The following is a 21,059-nucleotide window of genomic DNA, read 5'->3' as shown; positions in this document are numbered from 1 at the left end:
AAGAAAACTTAAAATTAAAAATTAGAGAAAAAAGCTTTTGTGTACAGACATTACTCATTTTGTTATGCTTCACATAATTGTGCTTTACAGCTAAGTGCTTTTTATAAAGTGGATTTGTGGCAACTCTGCAGTGAGCAAACCTATCAGTGTCATTTCTTCCAATAGCATATGCTCATTTCATGTCTGCGTCATATTTCAATAATAATATTTCAAATGGTATTATTATTATTATTATCGAGAGAGGAGGTAGTTAGCAGATGACTAGGCAGATAGAGTCTTGGGAGAGGAAAAACACCCACGGGACCACACACTCACTGCCCTGCAGCTAGTGGAAATAAATATGGTTAAGAAATTCCTCTAATGCCATTATGTTTTCTCAGAAAGGACTGCCCCAGCCTAGGCACAGGTACAATAAGTCAACTTAAATGTCCTTGACTTAACCCAGATCATTGTAATATCATTAACATGATATTAGCATTATAGTTTTAGCTCACCCCACTGACATGGGTTTCACTTATACACTCAAGGGTAATAACCAAGAAGGAGTAGCTATAGCCAACACCAGGCATGTGAAGATGCAACACCCACAGGAGGGAACATTATCCCTCTCCTTAGTGTGGAACCCACAGAAGACTTCCTTGTCTTTGCCACATAAAAGTCTCAGAACTCAGCCCCATATCTGGCACCGTCTTCAGGTCCCCTCTCACTGCTGAGAGCTCTTCTTTTGCTTAATAAACCCTACTCTGCATTTCTCACTCTCCAGTGTCCTTGTGCCTTATTATTCTTGGTCGAGGGACAAGAACTCGAACTTAGCTGAACCAAGGCGTAAGGAGACTGCAACATTATCTGTTATGGTGATCTGTGGTTAGTGATCTTTCATGTTACTATTGCAGTTGTTTTGGGGTACTATGAATTATGCCCATATATGAAAGCAAAGTATAATTATAAGTGTTGTGTGTGTGTTGACTATTCCATGGATCAGTCATATTCCTGTCCCTCTCCCTCTCCTCAGGCTTTCTTATTCCCTGAGACACAACAATATTAAAGTTAGGCCAATTAATAACCATACAATGGCCACTAATTATTCAAGTGAAGAGTCACATGTCTCTCAATTCAAATCAAAAGATAGATACGAAAAAACTTCGTGAGAAAGACATGTTAAAAGCCAAAATAGATTGAATGGTAAGCCTCTTGCACCACTTAGCCAAGTTGCGTATGCAAAGGAGAAGTTATTAAAGGAAATTAAAAGTGCTGCTCCCGTGAACACACAAATGATAAGAAAGTGAAGCAGTCTTATTGCTGACATGGAGAAAGTTAAAATCACAACATGCCCTTTAGTTAAAACCTAATCCAAAGTAAGATCCTAACTCTCTAATTCTGTGAAGGCTGAGAGGTAAGGAATCTACAGAAGAAAAGTTCGAAGCTAGCAGAGCTTGGTTCATAACATTTAAAGAGAAAAGCCATATCCATAATATGGAAGTGCAATGTGAAGCCGCAAGTACTGATGTAGAATCTGTAGCAAGTTATCCAGAAGATTTAGCTAAAATCACTGATGAAAGAGGCTAAACAAGATAACAAATTTTCATTGAAGATGAAACAGCCTGATATTGGGAGCTGAGATAGCCGACTAGATGCAGCCAGGAAGTCCATCACCTACCAAGAGACCAGACCATCAAGAAGACTGGCACACTCTGAACAGATCTTTGAAAGAAAGGCATTGAGAGTAGACAGAGGCAGGATGCAGACTGGGCTGAAGATGGGGGAAGCTGAGAAGGAGTGAGATAAATAGGCCAGGAGTGGCCAATCCTTGCCAGTGACCTCTGAAATCTTGCCTGGAAGAGGCCCCACAACACCCATAGACACTTAAACTGACAGGGAGTGATTTTTGGAGAGGTCACAGGGAAAGGTCTGCAGCCTGTTTAGAGCCCAGAGGATTTGGCACAGGAATGGCTGTCATGGGAGCATGGCCAGGAACACCCATTCCCCAGGGCTCATCACGCTCCTCTAGATGGCATTAGACTTTCTTTACCATTGCATCTGAACAGAGCAGGGCTATCTTGCCCATGGTACGCAGGCAGTCTGATATAAATGCCCCCTTGTTTGCCAGACTCTCCTTGGGTCCTTGCCTGGCCAGGCCTACTTCCAGTGTAGCTTTGGATGCCCAAACAGGATGCTTTCTGGCAGCTGCTGCCATAGCTCCTTTGATGGCAGACCATGTCATACCATCAGAGAACTCCAGCAGATGATTCCCCCATCAAGTGCACAAACTCACCCACAGCCCCCCTAATTGCAGCCTCCCCCCACCGCTTTGCTGGTGTGCACTTGCCTGCAGCCCTCCACTGTTGTATCAGCACATGTGCATCCTGCTGACCCCCCAACCCCATCAGCAACCTGCCCCCGCAGGAACACCAATACCCCACCCACACTGACACATGCATACACCTCACAGTGCTGCTGCTTTTGCCAGTATGCATGCATGGACACCCCCTTCTGCCTCCACTGACACCCTGGCCCACTGCCCCACATGCACTCTGCTGTGCCGCTGCTACAACTTGCACCTTGTGTAAGCGCAGACCCCACTGCCACCACATCAGTGCTTTGGCCAGGACCTCCTGTAAGAGTGTTGTAGCCAGTAGATTTGGAACACCTAGGCCCCTCCAGCAGAGCAGCTGCTTAACCTAGAGGGGCCATAGAAAAAAGCAGTGGGCCAAGTATCAGCTCCCCAGGATTAGAGCAGGCAGGCCAGAAGTTCTGAACTGAGCCTTTGACCCCTGAAATCTTTCAGAAATGAAGTGAGTCAGCTGAACCCACATTATACCACACTCAAACCCTTAAGGTCATCAAATAATATAAAATATATTTTTAAAAAAACCATCAAAGTGATAGAAACTTCACAGATTAAAGGAACATCAGCCCACATAAGTGAAAGAATCAATGTAAGAACTCTGGCAACTCAAAAAGCTAGGATGTCGTCTTACCTCCAAACAATTGCACTAGTGCCCCAGCAATGGTTCATAAACAGGGTGAAAAGGCTGAAATGACAGACATATAAATTAGAATCTGGATAGGAATGAAGATCATTAAGATTCAGGAGAAAGTTGAAACACAATCCAGGAAATCTAAGGAATTCAATAAAACAATACAAGACCTGAGAGACAAAATAGCTATTTTAAGAAAGAACCAACTGAACTAAGGAAGATCAAAAACTCACTACATGAATTATAAAATACAATCAGAAGTATTAACAGTGAAATAGACTAAGCTGAGGAAAGAATCTCAGAGCTCAAAGACCAGTTATTCAAATTAACTCAGTCCAATAAATATAAAGAAAAAAGAATTACAAATGAAGACGACCTCTGAGAAATATGAGATTATGTAAAGAGACTAAATCTACAATTTATTGACATCCCTGAAAGAGAGGGAAAGAAAGCAAGCAGCTTGGAAAACATAGTTGAGGATATTATTCAAAAAATTTTTCCCGACCTCACTAGAGATCTTCATTCAAATATCAGAAATACAGAGAACCCCTCTATGATACTATATGAGATGACCATCCCCAAGACATATAGTTGTCAGATTCTCCAATGTCAACATGAAAGAACAATTATTAAAGGCAGCAAAAGAGAAGGGGCAGGTCACCTACAAAGGAAACCCCATTAGGCTAAGAGTAGACCTTTTAGCAGAACCCTACAAACCAGAAGAGATTGGGGAGCTATTTTCAGCAATCTTAAACAAAATAAATTCCAAACAAGAATTTCATCTTTGGCAAAACTAAGCTTCAAAAGGGAAGGAGAAATAAATTTCAAAAAAGCAAATGCTAAGAGAATTTATTACTACCAGATCTGCCTTACAAGAGGTCCTTAAGGGAGTGTTGAGCACGGAAACAAAAGACCATTACTGGTCACCACAAAAATAAATTTAATTACATAGAACATTGACACTGTAAGACAATTACAAAATCAAGTCTTCATAACAAACATCTAACAACAACCTTTTTCTCTAAGGTATGTACATTATTTAGACACAATGTTATTACACACTTAGAATAAAGTATAGTATAAACACAATTTTATATCACCAAGAAACCAAAAAAATTACTGTGACTCATTTATTTCAATATTTGTTTTATTCCTGTGGTCTGGAAGTGAAAAAGGAATGTCTCTGAAGTATGCCTATACAAAAAATTTTACTTTTGACAAAAATTTTTACATGACCAACTGTAGATTCCCAGAGAAACATTTTATTTTGCTTTCTTAAGTTTTGTTGAAAAATTAACTCACAGAACCCATATTTATTGCAGAAAAGGCATATCTATTGGAGAAAAGGCATAAAAATTATTAATGTATAAAGGGGAGGAATCACAGAGTGACTTACTGTTCCCCCACATGGTGTGTGGAAGCTTGTATGCTATCTTGAAGTTACAGAAAGAATAGGAGCTCAGAGCATGACCAAAATCAGGTTATAATGGCAAGACAGGTTACGGGCGAGAGAGAAGAGGAGGCTTAGCTAGTAAAAGTGGTTTTGTCATGAATGTGAAACCTCACAGGTAGTACTTTTAGAGAGAAGAATGATAAATATTTTTATTAGACTTTTAGAGGTATCAGAATCTCAATGAATCTTTTCCAAATCTGAACAAGGGAAGGCCTGGCTGCATCAATGTAGATTTTCTACATTTGTAAATCTCCCCAACAAAAACCAGCTTTACAGGGCTATCTGTTTGCTGGCTCTTGAACAGTCATCTCAAAATATGTCAATGAAGTATATTTTGAGGAAAAATATTTTTATTTCCTTCACAATCATAGTTAAAATAAGAAAATAAGGTAAAATATCTAGAGCCAAAATATTTTTTAAAATAACACAACATAGCATTTTATTTATCTCTAATCATAGTCTTACAAAGAAGAAAGTTAAAATGGAATATTATGGCATTATATATTAAGGTACATAGCTATTTTATTATAAAATACTATATATATTTGACATATATGAGTGCATTAAAATATCAAATTTTAAAAAATTATAGATAAGATGAAGATAACAGTATCAAATATTGAAGGTAAATATCTGGTTTTGTAATTTAGCTGGAAATTTGATAGAGCTAAGCATTTGGGGAAAAAAGTAGCTTATACCTACACTTCATATAAAATAAATATTTTAGCTTTTGAGTAAGTTCTATTAACTAAATTGTGTCATATGATTCTATATTATAACGTTAGAAATTCCCACGAAGTCCTTCCCTACTTTTGGCCCTTCTGTTCACCATTTTCTCTTTTTGTCCCAATTCAAACAGCACTATCTCATTTATGTTTATTATCTTACAGAAAAGAACCCAGATAATTATTGCCTTTTTTAAGCATTTACTGAAATGACATTAATAAAGCTAGGGCATTATTTTAAAAGGTTATGCTTTGGCATTAAACTGAACTGTGATCTCTGCACACCATAGGAAAACCGCAGTACAGACTGAGTCTTTCTGAGTTTATTGTCTTCATGAATCTACATTTTTTTCCAAACTTAACTTTTATTTTTTTTTCTAATGCTGCATCAAAAATTTTATCTATTAAAGAAATTCAGTGTGAAACTGACTCTGCTTCACATTTGCCTTTGTGAACATAATCTGGGAAAGATAAGAACTACTCATCTTTTATCACTTAAGACGCTTGATCTTTGCCTCCTCATAAATTATCATGTTCACTCCAAAGAGTTTATTGCCCTATTTTAATATGCCAAAAACAAGATAGCTGTAAATTTTCTTTTAAAAAGACATTTTTTCATTCACAATAAATATATTTGTCATAAAGTGATAAAATTCATGCTAGTATAAACCTCTGGGATAACAACTTTTCTCCTGATAATAAATGCTGGCTGAGCTTTGTTGTGTGATTACTTATGAAAAGGATATTGGCAAAAGATCTGATCAGTCACCTCACCGAAGAAGATATACGGATGGCAAATAAGCATGTTAAAAGATGCTCCACATCTTGTCATTAAGGAATTGCATGTTGAAATAAAAAATAAAATATCATTACACATCTATTAGAATGGCAAAAATCTAAAATATTGATACCATGAAATTCTGACAAAGATGAAAAGCAACAGGAACTCTCAGTCATTGTTTGTGGGAATGCAAAATAATACAGCCTCTTTATAAGTGAAAATTTCTACTTTAGAAGTTGGAATTTTTCTGAAAACTAAACATACTCATATCACCTGATCCAGCAATATTATATCTTGATATTCATCCAAATGAGTTGAAAATGTGTATAGACAGAAAACCTGCACACAGATATTTACAGCAGCTTTATTCATAATTGTCAAAACTTGGAAGGAATCAAGACAAGATGTCCTTTAGTAGGTGAAAGAATAAATAAACTGGTATACCCAGGCAATTAAACATTTTTTTCAGTGCTAAAATGAAATGAACTTTCAGCAACGGAAAAGGCATAGAGGAAACTTGAATGCATATTATTAATTCTAGGTGAAAACAAGCCAATCTAAAAGGGCTACATATTGTTTAATTTCAACTATAAAACATTCTGGAAAAACTAAAACTATGGAGAGAGTAAAAAGATCAGTGGTTGTCAGCATTAGTGGGGAGGGAGGGATGAGAACACAGAAGATTTTTTAGGACAGTGAAACAATTCTGCATGCCACTGTAATAGTGGATACATGCCATTATACATTTGTCAAAACAAAAAGCATGTACAATAGCAAGACATATCCCTAATGTAAACTATAGACTTGGGTGATAATGACATACATGTAGGCTCAATGGTTAGAACAAATGTACCACTCTTGTATGGGATGTTGATAGTGGAGGAGGCTGTGTGGTGACGGGGACAGAAAGTAGATAGAAACTCTCCTGTCACATTGGCTGTGAACATAAAACTGCTCCAAATAATATCTATTTTTGAAAAGTACATTAAGTGGGGTAATAGAAAATATCATCTAAAGAAATGTTATCAAACCAAAGGAAAAGTCTGTATTTATCCATATCTTATGAAATATAAAAAAAGACTGTGGTTGCTTGACTTACATGTTAAAAATAAATATGGATATTTTATAGCCAACCTTTAAGTGCTATAGTCTTAGGAGCAATTATTCACTTCTTCCAGAGATTACTGAAGATGAAATGAGCACACATCCCTTGACCTTTGGCCAAACCTTGGTCAGAGACCTTTGGCATTGGAGTTGGCAGAGTGATACAGAGAGAAAAAAAGTTTAATGTATCTAACAGTTCTCTACTTTATTAGCGATTGAAAATTTTTTTAATTTGGAGAAATTGATGCCTTGGAAAAACAATCATTAGGTTTTCTAGGTATACAAAAACAAAGCAAACAGAAATGGAAATATTTCAGAACACTGCACAGTTATATAAATTACTGCTTTAGTGATGAAGAAAACAAACAAAACCAAAATTATCACCAATACCACACAAAAGCACATGCATGCATGTATTCAGGCACATGAACACATGAACACACACAAGTATGAGGCACACAGTATGAAGACATGGCAAGTCTTATTTCAATAAATTAGAGTACATTTGAGATAGATGGATCAAAACTGAAGAGCAAGGAGGTTAATAGAGTCAACACTTCAGCATTGGTTCTTCATGCAATTTTTTTACTTCTGAAGAATCAAGGTCTGGAAGCCCAGTGACATCTTGTGAGAAGCTAGTAATAAGAAGGTGCCTGGGTGATAATATGTTCCTGCAGTAAGGGAAGTGACTAGCTTGCCTGACTCTTTATATACTCTAGTTCTTTAATGACACCCAGAAGGCTGTATGAACATTTGGATTGTAATTTTTGAATGGACTTTACTTTCTCATGATGGTGACTTTTGAAAGTCTGTAGTGGTTACAAGTTTCTTGAAGGAGACTCATGAACAGGGGATATTAACATGTGACAGCCAGAAAGAGAAAAAAAAAATGCTGGACTGGTTATTAAAAACGACTAAAATGATTGGTTTCTGGGGATTATACACATACACACACACACACACACAAATAAAACTTGTAGGGAAACTGAGATTAGGGGCTGTGGTTAGGAGGAGGTAAGCAAACTATTTGCAATTTGGGCATTCTTGTTATTCGTGTTCTTTTAAAAAGATTTTGTTTTTTTAAAGTCCAAGCTGATAAATTTGTCAACATAAGTTGAATTTATATTCACTTGGTTAAAAAAGAAAAAATACCAGTGCTAAATTTCTATGACTAAGCAGAGGTGTTTTGTGGCTTTTTTGTGTTAGTGTTTGTGTATTTCTAGTCATGTATAAACTTGAGGATTGGACTTAAAAATAAATTTGCAAGGACTGTATGATGGAAAAATAACTATTAATTAAGATATTTTTATTTAATATTATTCCTTTTCAATATTTTGTAAAGGGCTAGAAAATAGTAAATTTAGGGTTTTACCTTAGGGAGTGTTGGGAAAGTAGAATTCATCATTACTCACTTAAAGAAGACTACATACTTTGGTTGGTTACTGGATTTCAATGGATACACTTAAAGAACATCTTTTTTTAAATTAATAAAAACTGTTTCACATTGTTCTGGCATATTTTATGTAGTCAACATAAAAAAGTAGAAAATTGAAACAAACACTCAGGTAAGTAAAGCATGCCTCTTGACTCTCTTCTGAAATGACAATAAAATTTCCAATAATATTGAAATGTTTCATTTTTCTAGTGTCAATTGGAGTGATTTGCATCCAGTTTATTCACATAGAAACTTCCATTATCTTTACATTTTTGACATATATAAATACTTTTTTTTATTTTTTGTTAAGTTTATAATTTTAACTTTGTAATTTAAGTTGGATTATGACAATTAATGTAGCTAAATGCCCTCCCTAGAAATATCTTATAAACATATGTATTTACCCAATATAGGTTTCTTTTAAAATTTTTATATACATTTATCTACATTTCTCTCCAAATTTAAAATGCCACAGGACACGGAAACAGGAAACAACAAAAAATCTGAGGCAAAAATATCCAGCCAGTAGTCAAATGGTGTTACATTCCAAAAATCTACCAATTGCTTTTGGGTACTGCATCTTTCATCTAATGATGAATGTGGTTGTTCTTAAGCCAATTCAATTAAATCCAAATTTTAAAACTAAAAATTAAATTCACTGCATAAAACTGCTTTGAGACTCCAAGGACTTGATCTTTGGCATGACATATGGTTTTCATATATTTAAACTGCTTATATTTTTATTTGTTCATATTTAACATGAATGATAATACTGACCCATTTCAAACTAAAATTCTGAGGGATAGTACACAAACTCAAAACTTTTGAGATTTTATTAGATGTTCTAATAGATGTTTAGATCATTTTAATAAACTCATGTCTACCATTATTGTTAAATATTTTATCATCTTATGTTTTGAATGTTTTGATAGAGAAACTATATTAAAACCATAATAAATATGTAGTAAAATTATAACTATAAATTTCTAAACAAAATGCTACTTCAATGTCATGTTTATCTATGAGTATAATAAACTTTCAATTATTTATCTCTATCATTCTAGGAAATCATAAGCTAGTGTCAACAACTACATTTACAAGATTTATTTTATTTAATCCTCAGAAATATAAAATAATATGGTAATTTATTACCATTTCATATATGAAGAAATCAAGCTTCTTTAAAGCAATAATGATGGATGATATGTTAGACATCTTCTAATTCTACCCTATATAGTAGCATCTAATAGTTGGTCATTGTGGAAATCTGCAATATTTTAAAAATGTTTACTGTCTTTCCTATGGGAAAAATATCCATCCTCTCATCTTCAGCTTTATCCTTTCTCACACACATTGATCTCAAGCTTTGCCAGTGAATTCCTTTGGCCAGTGAATTCTGATTGGGAATACCATGTGTCACTTCAAAACAGGAGCTTTCAGAGTTGTTGTTGTTTTTTTTTTTTTTTGTATTGGAAAAGCAATACCCCAGAAGGAGATTTCTCCATTTGCCAGGTCAAAGAATAAAAATAATATGGAACAGAATGGCAGTTCATCCATGATGGGTATATTGCTCAATCAGCATGCTACTCAAGGGACTGCTAGGTGAGGTACAGGGAGGGGAACACATATTTTCTGTTGCAAGCAACACAGATGTGTAGTGACTATTTGTTACTACAACATGAGTTAGTCTAAGATGATGTACAATCATAAAGATTCTGATTGGATGCTATTAACAGTTGTTGGGGGGAACTCTTACCTCATGAGAAATATCATGATATTTTCAATAACGCTAAAGGATATTCTACTTTGTTAACTGATATTCTCCACTTTCTAATTTCTATACCTTTAGCCAACTTCCTTATTTGAAAGTTTTAAACAGTAATATCATCTATATGACTACACTTTAAATATTTGATTACAACTTATTCAAGGTTTATCATATATCATATTGTTTACAGATATGTCAGATTTTGCTAATTCTCATAGTGAGAATCAAAATTATCTATATAGCTTGTTATCTATATTAATAGGCCAGTACATTGTTTTTATTTAAAAAAAACTTCACTCTTTCAAGGTAATCTTAACTAGGAAGATAAAAGTTTGCAAATATAACTTTATTGTTAATTCTAGTAACTTCATGAGACTTTACTCTTTAACATAAACCAAAATGACAGTTTACTTTAACAGATGCTTTAATTCTCTCACCTCAAAATTCTCGCCTTATTCTGCCATCAGTCCTAAATTACTAAATAATTATTACCACCGAATTCTGATCAATCCCCCTATATTTGAACCACCTTAAATCAGACTTCAAAATCTCAGTACATATCCCAACATTGCCCTTTCTTCTCTGAGATGATCCTTACACAGTATTACAGAACAATAACCTATTCATCAACAGATTGTTTGGGTGATGTCTTGGGAGTCCAGCGTTTGGCAATAAGATAGATAAAATACTTTCGAAAGTGTCTATCTGTTTGGACCTCTATATTTTGCTCACTCTGTCCCTCTACTATTAAGAGACAAGCAGAGGAGTTTAAAAATATTTTAATATTATAGTTCAACTGTGAAATGTTATTCCAATTTTAATCCACAAATAGTATATAAAAGAGAAAATAAAATCACATGTAAGTTATTACTCTTAAGTTCTTTCTTTGCCAATACTGAAAACATTATCTTAGACTCTTTTATTCTTAATAATATGTTAGGAGACTCTAGAGAGGAGTAAATGAACAAAGTCAGATTACCAGAGAAGAAACGAATAAAGAGCAAAAGAAATATAAAGAAACTACAATGTTAAAAAAAAAGATCACATATTTTAAATATCAAACAGTGGAAAATGAGGCTAAAATGGGGGTATCAGGTGTGCAAAATTTATCTCCACTAAGACATCAATGTTTGGAAGACTGTGATTAGGATCCATTTTTTTTTATAACTTATTTGGTCTTCTTTCTGCACCTGCATCCATCCACTAGTTAACAAGGAGAATAACAATGTTGGGTCATGCAGTCCTTTAATATAATAATTTAATAATGGTTCTTTTCTCAAACAGTCTCTCATTGGGATAAAAGTCCTTAATTATTTGGATACTTTTCCCTTCACCTGCTAGGTTAGTCTCCCCTTGGTACTTTGCTGCTGACCCTTTCTGATTCTCTTTATCAAGAGCTGCAATCTCTATGCAACAAAAGAATCAGAGGCAGCTCAGAGAGTTAAACTTCACAGCCTTCCTTTGCCTTATCATGCTGTGCTATAAAATTGCTGTTAACCAAACTGCAGACTTCTCTTGGTTGTAAAGGGAGGGATCTCTTTTCAGGTCCTAAATGGACAGCAGGGCCAATGACTCTTCTTTTTGCCCCCAAAAGTTATTTTATTTATCTAACGCATCATCCTCTTTTCCAAAAAGTGAGAAATCAGGACTCACATAGAATACTTGTCTGTCTTCCTTTCCACCAATACCTTCAAGCTGGCAAACCAAATGACTTTGCTTCCACTCCTTTATTATTTTTGTTTAGCTGATACAGGTGAATACTCATACCTCTACTGCCACAGGAAACCTGAATTACTGGAGTCCTCTAAAGTACATTTATTGATATGGTAGAGGAGAACGAAGAATTTGGAAAACCCATTCTTAATAGCCAGACTTTCAAAGCTATTGTTTCGTGCACAATCCAATTTGAATGTCAAAAAAAAATATTGCTTCTTTTTGCATTCTATCTGTAACACATTTTAGTATTCCTTTAAGTAGAGAAACTAGGGTAAGCCAGGGCAATGGCCAGTACTCATGAAAGCAAAACGGCAAGACAATATAATTTTAAAATCAATCACTTCTGTTAAAAGCTTATTTAAAAGCTCGCCATATCTACCATGGAAAATTTATTCTTTTTACTTAATTTACTTTACTATTACACTTCATATATTTCTTAGTTTTTAAAATTAAAAATATTAGATATTTTAAAAGAGTAACACAAGCTTCATAATGAAATGCATTACTTCTCTCTTTTAACCTAACCAAATCCAGAAACACTTTTCTAAGAAGTAAATACTATTTTCTGTTTTTAAATAATTAAGGTAAATGCATGAATTATGATTTCATTTGGGTGTGTTTTGACTAAGGAACACACCTCTTAAGCCCACTCCTCAGAGAACATTTTCACCAACCTCAGAAAATTTCCTTACGTTCCTTTAGGGTCAATTTTCCTCACTCCAGAGGTAAACAGTGCTCTGATTTCTATCACGCCATGTTACTTCTGCCTCTTTTCTTAAAATTTATGAATGATTACCTAAACTATGTATCAGGCCTCTGAGCCCAAGCTAAGCCATCATATCCCCTGTGACCTGCACATACACATCCAGATGGCCGGTTCCTGCCTTAACTGATGACATTCCACCACAAAAGAAATGAAAATGGCCTGGAACAGGCCTTAACTGATGACATTATCTTGCGAAATTCCTTCTCCTGGCTCACCCTGGCTCAAAAGCTCCCCTACTGAGCACCTTGTGACCCCCACTTCTGCCCACCAAAGAAAAACCCCCCTTTGACTGTAATTTTCCTTTACCTACCCAAATCTTAAAAAACAGCCCCACCCCTATCTCCCTTCGCTGACTCTTTTCAGACTCAGCCCCCCTGCACCCAGGTGAAATAAACAGCTTTATTGCTCACACAAATCCTGTTTGGTGGTCTCTTCACACAGACGCGCATAAAATTTGGTGCCATGACTCAGATCGGGGGACCTCCCTTGGGAGATCAATCCCCTGTCCTCCTGCTCTTTGCTCCATGAAAAAGATCCACCTACAACCTCAGGTCCTCAGACCCACCAGCCCAAGCAACATCTCAACAATTTTAAATCGGGTAAGTGGCCTCCTCTTACTCTCTTCTCCAACCTCTCTCACTATCCCTCAACCACTTTCTCCTTCAATCTTGGCGCCACCCTTCAATCTCTCCCTTCTCTTAATTTCAATTCCTTTCATTTTCTGGTAGAGACAAAGGAGACACATTTTATCTGTGGATTATCCGTGGACCCAAAGCTCCAGTGTCTGTCACGGACTTGGGAAGGCAGACTTCCCTTGGTGTTTAATAATTGCAGGGATGCTTTTCTGATTATTCACCCACGTTTCAGAGGTGTCTGACCACGCAGGGATGCCTGCCTTGGTCCTTCACCCTTAGCGCCAAGTCCCGCTTTTCTAGGGGAGGGCCAAGAACTCCAACCCCTTCACTCCATGTCTCTACCCCTGGTCTGCTTTTCTGGGTGGCAAGAACCCCCAACCCCTTATTTCCATGCCCCAACCCCTGATCTCTGCACCTTGATCCCTTATTTTCATGCCCTGACCTCTTATCTCTGCACCCCAACCCCTTATTTCCATACCCCAACCCCTTTCCCACTTTTCTGGAGGGTAAGAACCCCTGAACCCCTTCCCTTCATGTCTCTACTCTCCCTTTTCTTTAAACTTGCCTCCTTCACTATGGGCAACCTTTCGCCCTCCATTCCTCCTCCTTCTCCCTTAGCCTGTGTTCATAAGAACTTAAAACCTCTTCAACTCTCGCCTGACCTAAAATCTAAGCATCTTATTTTCTTCTGCAACACCGCTTAGCCCCAATACAAATTTGACAATGGCTCTAAATAGCCAGAAAACGGCACTTTCATTTTTTCCATCCTACAAGACCTAAATAGTTCTTGTTGTAAAATGGGCAAATGGTCTGAGGAGCCTGACATCCAGGCATTCTTTTACATATCAGTCCCTCCTTAGTCTCTGTTCCCAATGCAACTCATCCCAAATCTTCCTTCTTTCCTTCCTGCCTGTCCCCTCAGTCCCAACCCCAAGCATCGCTGAGTCTTTCTAATCTTCCTTTTCTACAGACCCATCTGACCTCTCTCCTCCTAGCCAGGCCAGGCTAGGTCCCAATTCTTCCTCAGCCTCCACTCCTCCACCCTATAATCCTTTTATCACCTCCCCTCCTCACACCTGGTCTGGCTTACAGTTTCTTTCCCCGACTAGCCCTCCCCAACCTGCCCAGCAATTTCCTCTTAAAAAGGTGGCTGGAGCTAAAGGCATAGTCAAAGTTAATGCTCCTTTTTCTTTATCTGACCTCTCCCAAATCAGTTAGTGTTTAGGCTCTTTTTCATCAAATATAAAAAACCCAGCCCATTTCATGGCCCCTTAGCAGCAACCCTGAGACGGTTTACAGCCCTAGACCCTAAAACGTCAAAAGGCCATCTTATTCACAATATACATTTTATTGTATTACCCAATCTGCTCCTGACATTAAATAAAGCTCCAAACATTAAATTCCGGCCCTCAAACCCCAAAACAGGACTTAATTAACCTCACCTTCAAGGTGTACAATAATAGAGTAGAGGAAGCCAAGTAGCAACATATTTCTGAGTTGCAATTCTTTGCCTCCACTGTGAGACAAACCCCAGCCAGCCACATCTCCAGCACACAAGAACTTCCAAACGCCTAAACTGCAGTGGCCAGGCGTTCCTCCAGGCCCGCCTCCCCCAGGAGCTTGCTACAAGTGCCAGAAATCTGGCCACCAGGCCCAGGAATGCCCACAGCCCAGGATTCCTCCTAAGCTGCATCCCATCTGTGCAGGACCCCACTGAAAATCGGACTGTTCAACTCACCTGGCAACCACTCCCAGAGCCCTTGGAACTCTGGCCCAAGGCTCTCTGACTCCTTCCTAGATCTTCTCGGCTTAGCAGCTGAAGACTGACACTGCCCGATAGCCTCGGAAGCCTACGGGACCATCACAGATGCTCTAGGTAACTCTCACAGTGGAGGGTAAGTCCATCCCCTTCTTAGTCAATATGGAGGCTACCCACTCCACATTACCTTCTTTTCAAAGGCCTGCTTCCCTTGCCTCCATAACTGTTGTGGGTATTCACGGCCAGGCTTCTAAACCTCTTAAAACTCCCCAACTCTGGTGCCAACTTAAACAATACTCTTTTAAGCACTCCTTTTAATTATCCCCACCTGCCCAGTTCCCTTATTAGGCTGAGACACTTTAACTAAATTATCTGCTTCCCTGACTATTCCTGGACTACAGCTGCATCTCATTGCTGCCCTTCTTCCCAATCCAAAGCCTCCTTTGCATCCTCCTCTTGTATACCCCCAACTTAACCCACAAGTATAAGACACTTCTACTCCTTCCTTGGTGACAAATCACGCACCCCTTACCATCTCATTAAAACCTAATCACCCTTACCCCGCTCAATGCCAATATCCCACCCCACAGCATGCTTTGAAAGGATTAAAGCCTGTTATCACTTATCTGCTACAGCACGGCCTTTTAAAGCCTATAAACTCTCCTTACAATTCACCCATTTTAACTGTCTAGAACCAGACAAGCCTTACAGATTTGTTCAAGATCTGCACCTTATCAACAAAATTGTTTTGCCTATCCACCCCGTGATGCCAAACCCATATACTCTCCTATCCTCAATACCTCCCTCCACAACCCATTATTCTGTTCTAGATCTCAAACATGCTTTCTTTACTATTCCTTTGCACCCTTCATCCCAGCCTCTCTTGGCTTTCACTTGGACTGACCCTGACACCCACCAGGCTCAGCAAATTACCTGGGCTGTACTGCCGCAAGGCTTCACAGACAGCCCCCATTACTTCAGTCAAGCCCAGATTTCTTCCTCATCTGTTACCTATCTCGGCATAATTCTCATAAAAACACACGTGCTCTCCCTGCCGATCATGTCCAGCTGATCTCTCAAACCCCCAACACCTTCTACAAAACAACAACTCCTTTCCTTCCTAGGCATGGTTAGATACTTTTGACTTTAGATACCTGGGTTTTGCCATCCTAACAAAACCATTATATAAACTCACAAAAAGAAACCTAGCTAACCCCATAGATCCTAAATCTTTTCCCCACTCCTCTTTCCGTTCCTTGAAGACAGCTTTAGAGAATGCCCCCACCCTAGCTCTCCCTGACTCATCTCAACCCTTTTCATTACACACAGCTGAAGTGCAGGGCTGTGCAGTCAGAATTCTTACAAAAGGACCAGGATCGCGTCCTGTAGCCTTTTTGTCCAAACAACTTGACCTTACTGTTTTAGGCTGGCCATCATGTCTCTGTGCAGTGGCTGCTGCCACCCTAATTCTTTAGAGGCCCTTAAAATCACAAACTATGCTCAATTCACTCTCTACAGTTCTCATAACTTCCAAAATCTATTTTCTTCCTCACACCTGACACATATACTTTCTGCTCCCTGGCTCCTTCAGCTGTACTCACTCTTTGTTAAGTCTCCCACAATTACCATTGTTCCTGGCCCAGACTTCAATCTGGCCTCCCACATTATTCCTGATACCACACCTGACCCCTATGACTGTATCTCTCTGATCCACCTGACATTCACCCCATTTCCCCATATTTCCTTCTTTCCTATTCCTCACCCTGATCACACTTAGTTTATTGATGGCAGTTCCACCAGGCCTAATCACCACACACCAGCAAAGGCAGGCCATGCTATAGTACAAGCCACTAGTCCGCCTCTTAAAACCTCTCATTTCCTTTCCATCGTGGAAATCTATCCTCGAGGAAATAACTTCTCAGTGTTCCATCTGCTATTCTACTACTTCTCAGGGATTATTCAGGCCTCCTCCCTTCCCTATACATCAAGCTCAAAGATTTGCCCCCACCCAGGACTGGCAAATTAGCTTTACTCAACATGCCCTGAGTCAGATAACTAAAATTCCTTTTAGTCTAGGTAGACACTTTCACTGGATAGGTAGAGGCCTTTCCTACAAGGTCTGAGAATGCCACCGCAGTCATTTCTTCCCTTCTGTCAGACATAATTCCTCAGTTGAGCCTTCCCACCTCTATACAGTCTGATAACAGATCAGCCTTTATTAGTCAAATCAGCCAAACAGTTTTTTAGGCTCTTAGTATTCAGTGAAATCTTTATATCCGTTACAGTCCTCAGTCTTCAGGAAAAGTAGAACGGACTAAAGATCTTTTAAAAACACACCTCACCAAGTTCAGCCGCCAACTTAAAAAGGACTAGACAATACTTTTACCACTTTCCCTTCTCAGAATTCAGGCCTGTCCTTGGAATGCTATAGGGTACAGACCATTTGAGCTCCTGTATGGACGCTCCTTTTTATTAGGCCCCAGTCTCATTCCAGACACCAGACCAACTTGGACTGTGCCCCAAAAAACTTGTCATCCCTACTATCTTCTGTCTAGTCATACTCCTATTCACCGTTCTCAACTACTCAAACATGCCCTGTTCTTGTTTACACTGCCAGTTTACACTGTTTCTCCAAGCCATCACAGCTGATATCTCCTGGTGCTGTCCCCAAACTGCCACTCTTAACTCTTAAAGTAAATAAATAATCTTTGCTGGCAGGACTATGCTGAACCTCCTTAGGCACTCCCTAATTAAATGTCCTAGGTCCTCCCAATTCTCAGACCTTTAATACCTGTTTTTCTCCTTCTCTTATTCTGTTTTTCAATTCATACAAAACCGTATCCAGGCCATCACCAATCATTCTAAATGACAAATGTTTCTTCTAACAGTCCCACAATATCACCCCTTACCACAAAATCTTCCTTCAGCTTAATCTCTCCCACTCTAGGCTCCCACGCTGCCCCTAATCCTGCTCGAAACAGCCCTGAGAAACATCACCCATTATCTCTCCAAACCATCCCCCCAAATTTTTGCCACCCCAACACTTTACCACTATTTCATTTTATTTTTCTTATTAATATAAGAAGACAGGAATGTCAGGCCTCTGAGCCCAAGCTAAGCCATCATATCCCCTGTGACCTGCACATACACATCCAGATGGCCGGTTCCTGCCTTAACTGATGACATTCCACCATAGAAGAAATGAAAATGGCCTGTTCCTGCCTTAGCTGATGACATTATCTTGTGAAATTCCTTCTCCTGGCTCATCCTGGCTCAAAAGCTCCCCTACTGAGCACGTTGTGACCCCCACTCCTGCCCGCCAAAGAAAAACCCCCCTTTGACTGTAATTTTCCTTTACCTACCCAAATCTTATAAAACAGCCCCACCCCTATCTCCCTTCACTGACTCTCTTTTTGGACTCAGCCTGCCTGCACCCAGGTGAAATAAACAGCTTTATTGCTCACACAAATCCTGTTTGGTGGTCTCTTCACACGGACGCGCATAAAACTATGTACCATTTATGTCTGATTCCTTTCACTTACATAATGCTTTTGAGTTTAATCCAGATCGCCGCATGCGTTAGCATTTCATTACTTTGTAAAGCTGTGGATTGTTGTAAATACCATCAACTCTTCCTGTCCATGAGTTTGGCATCCTTGGATTTAAGCAACCAAGAGTAAAAAAATATTTGGGAAAAAAAGGTGTCTGTATTGAACATGTACAGATTTTTTTCTTGTCATTATTCCCAAGGCAATATAAGAAGTATTTACATAAAATTTACATTGTATTAGATATCATAAGTAATCTAGAGATGATTTTCAATCTATGGGGGCAGAGCCAAGAATGGGAGACAAGCGGAGGTCTAAGCATCACAGCGGCCCCCCTCTTTTCTCTCCCCACCTTTACCGGCCTGCTCGGCCCAAAGACCACCTTTCCACCATGACCGCTTCAGCAAGTTCCTGCTTTAACAAAAGCATCAGGCAGGCGTACATGTCTCTGCCTCAGGGTGAGAAGGTTCAGGCCATGTGTATCCGGATAATTGTGACTGCAGAACAACTGTGCTGCAAGACCCATACCCTGGACAGTGAGCCGAAGTGTATGGAAGAGTTGCCTGAGTGGAATTTTGATAGCTCTGGTACTTTACAGTCTGAAAGCTCCAACACTGACATGTGTATGGTGCCTGCTGTCATGTTTTGGGACCCCTTCCACAAGGACTCTAACAAGCTGGTGTTCTGTGAAGTTTTCAAGTACAATCGAAAGCCTGCAGAGACCAATTTGAGGCGGATAATGGACATGGTGAGCAACCAGCATCTCTGGCTTGGCATACAGCAGAAATATACACTCATGGGTAGAGATGGGCAGCCCTTCGGTTGGCCTTCCAATTGCTTTTTTGGGCCACGGGGTCCATATCACGGTGCTGTGGGAGCAGACAAAGCCTATAAGAGGAATGTCTTGGAGGCTGATTACCAAGCCTGCTTGTATGCTGGAATTAAGATCATAGGGACTAATGTTGAGGTGATGCCTGCCCAGTGGGAATTCCAAATTGGATCCTGTGAAGGAATCAGCATGGAAGATCATCTCCCGTTTCATCTTGCATCATGTATGTGACGACTTTGGAGTGATAGCAGCAACCTTTCATCCCAAGCCCATTCCTGGGACCTGGAATGATGCAGGCTGCCACACTAACTTCAGCACCAAGGCCACGTGGGAGGAGAAAGGTGTGAAGTACATTAAGGAGGCCATCGAGAAAATAAGCAAGCGGCACCAATACCACATCTGTGCCTATGATTCCAAGAGGGGCCTGGAAAATGTCTCGTTCCTAACTGAATTCCATGAAACTGATGGCAGAAGTGACCCATCTGGAGCAGATGCTGCCATGATGCCAGCTGCAGTTGGGGAAGCACCACCTGGGCTCTGTGCTCCATGGAGCAGGCAGGAGCCAAAAACAGGTGGGATCTCTGCCCACTCCTGAGTTGGAGGGATAGGAGCTCCACTCTTCCAGGTGCAGCTGTAGCCTCCCAGCCACAGCTGAGGACCCAGGCACCCCTGTGCTCTCGAGAACCTGGGAAGCCCCCCCTTCCCCCAGACTGCTTCTGCTACCTGGCCTTTCCTGGCTCCTGGTGCCCACTCCGATTTTGGAGCAAAGTTGATGCTGAGCCCAGGCACAGTTGCGACCTGACTGGGTGTGTGCACACTTGGGACAGTGCTGACATACCAGGCTCCTGCAGCCTTGGACCCCTCTGGACTATGGGCACCTGTGAGCACAGGAGGGAGGCCAATGGGGGTGAGGGAAGCTCCACTTGAGTCTGCAGGCACCCCTCAGCACAAACAGCCTGGACGCCATGGTTGCCTTGCTTGGCAGGTTGATGGCGGTAGGAGGCAGACAGGCTCCTGGAGGGAAAGGGTTGGTTCCCTGGTGAAGCCCCACCTTCAAGCCAGAGAAGGCCTGAAGCATGGGGGCCAGGCTGCTAGTTCTGCAGACCAGAATGAGAACTTATGGTGCTTTTTCAGCTGCCCAAGGCCACCCATGGAACCAATCAGCATGCACTTTCTCCACTCTGAAGCCCATAAAAACCCTGGACACAGCTAGACTCAGGCAAACAACACAATGACCTGAGGGCAGATAGAAGCTACTCATCCTGTGTCTCCTTTGGTTGTATCTTTTATACTTGCACCAGCAATGAATTATAGTTCCAGTAGCTCCACATTTTCATCAACATTTGGTAGCATCAGTTTTTTACTTTAGTCATCTTTGTGAGTTTGTGGTGATAGATCAACTATGTATGACATTATAATTTTAAAGTTGTATTTTTCTGTTTATGAATAATGCTGAAAACATTATCATATGCATTGCCCATTATTACATCTTCTTCTATATAGTATTTATTTTTATTGTTTTTTATTATTGGATTATAGGAGTTATTTTATGTTCTGAATGA

At 39.5% G+C, this 21,059-nt stretch overlaps 1 pseudogene; it reads left to right on the top strand.

Annotated features, from left to right (window-relative positions):
- Nucleotides 1–19,059: 19,059 nt before the first annotated feature.
- On the top strand, nucleotides 19,060–20,092 carry LOC101140448 (glutamine synthetase-like; annotated as a pseudogene).
- Nucleotides 20,093–21,059: the final 967 nt, after the last annotated feature.

This window comes from Gorilla gorilla, chromosome 11 (genome assembly GCF_029281585.2).
Source record: "Gorilla gorilla gorilla isolate KB3781 chromosome 11, NHGRI_mGorGor1-v2.1_pri, whole genome shotgun sequence".
NCBI classification, from domain to species: domain Eukaryota; kingdom Metazoa; phylum Chordata; class Mammalia; order Primates; family Hominidae; genus Gorilla; species Gorilla gorilla.
This window is presented reverse-complemented; position numbering and strand designations above follow the sequence as displayed.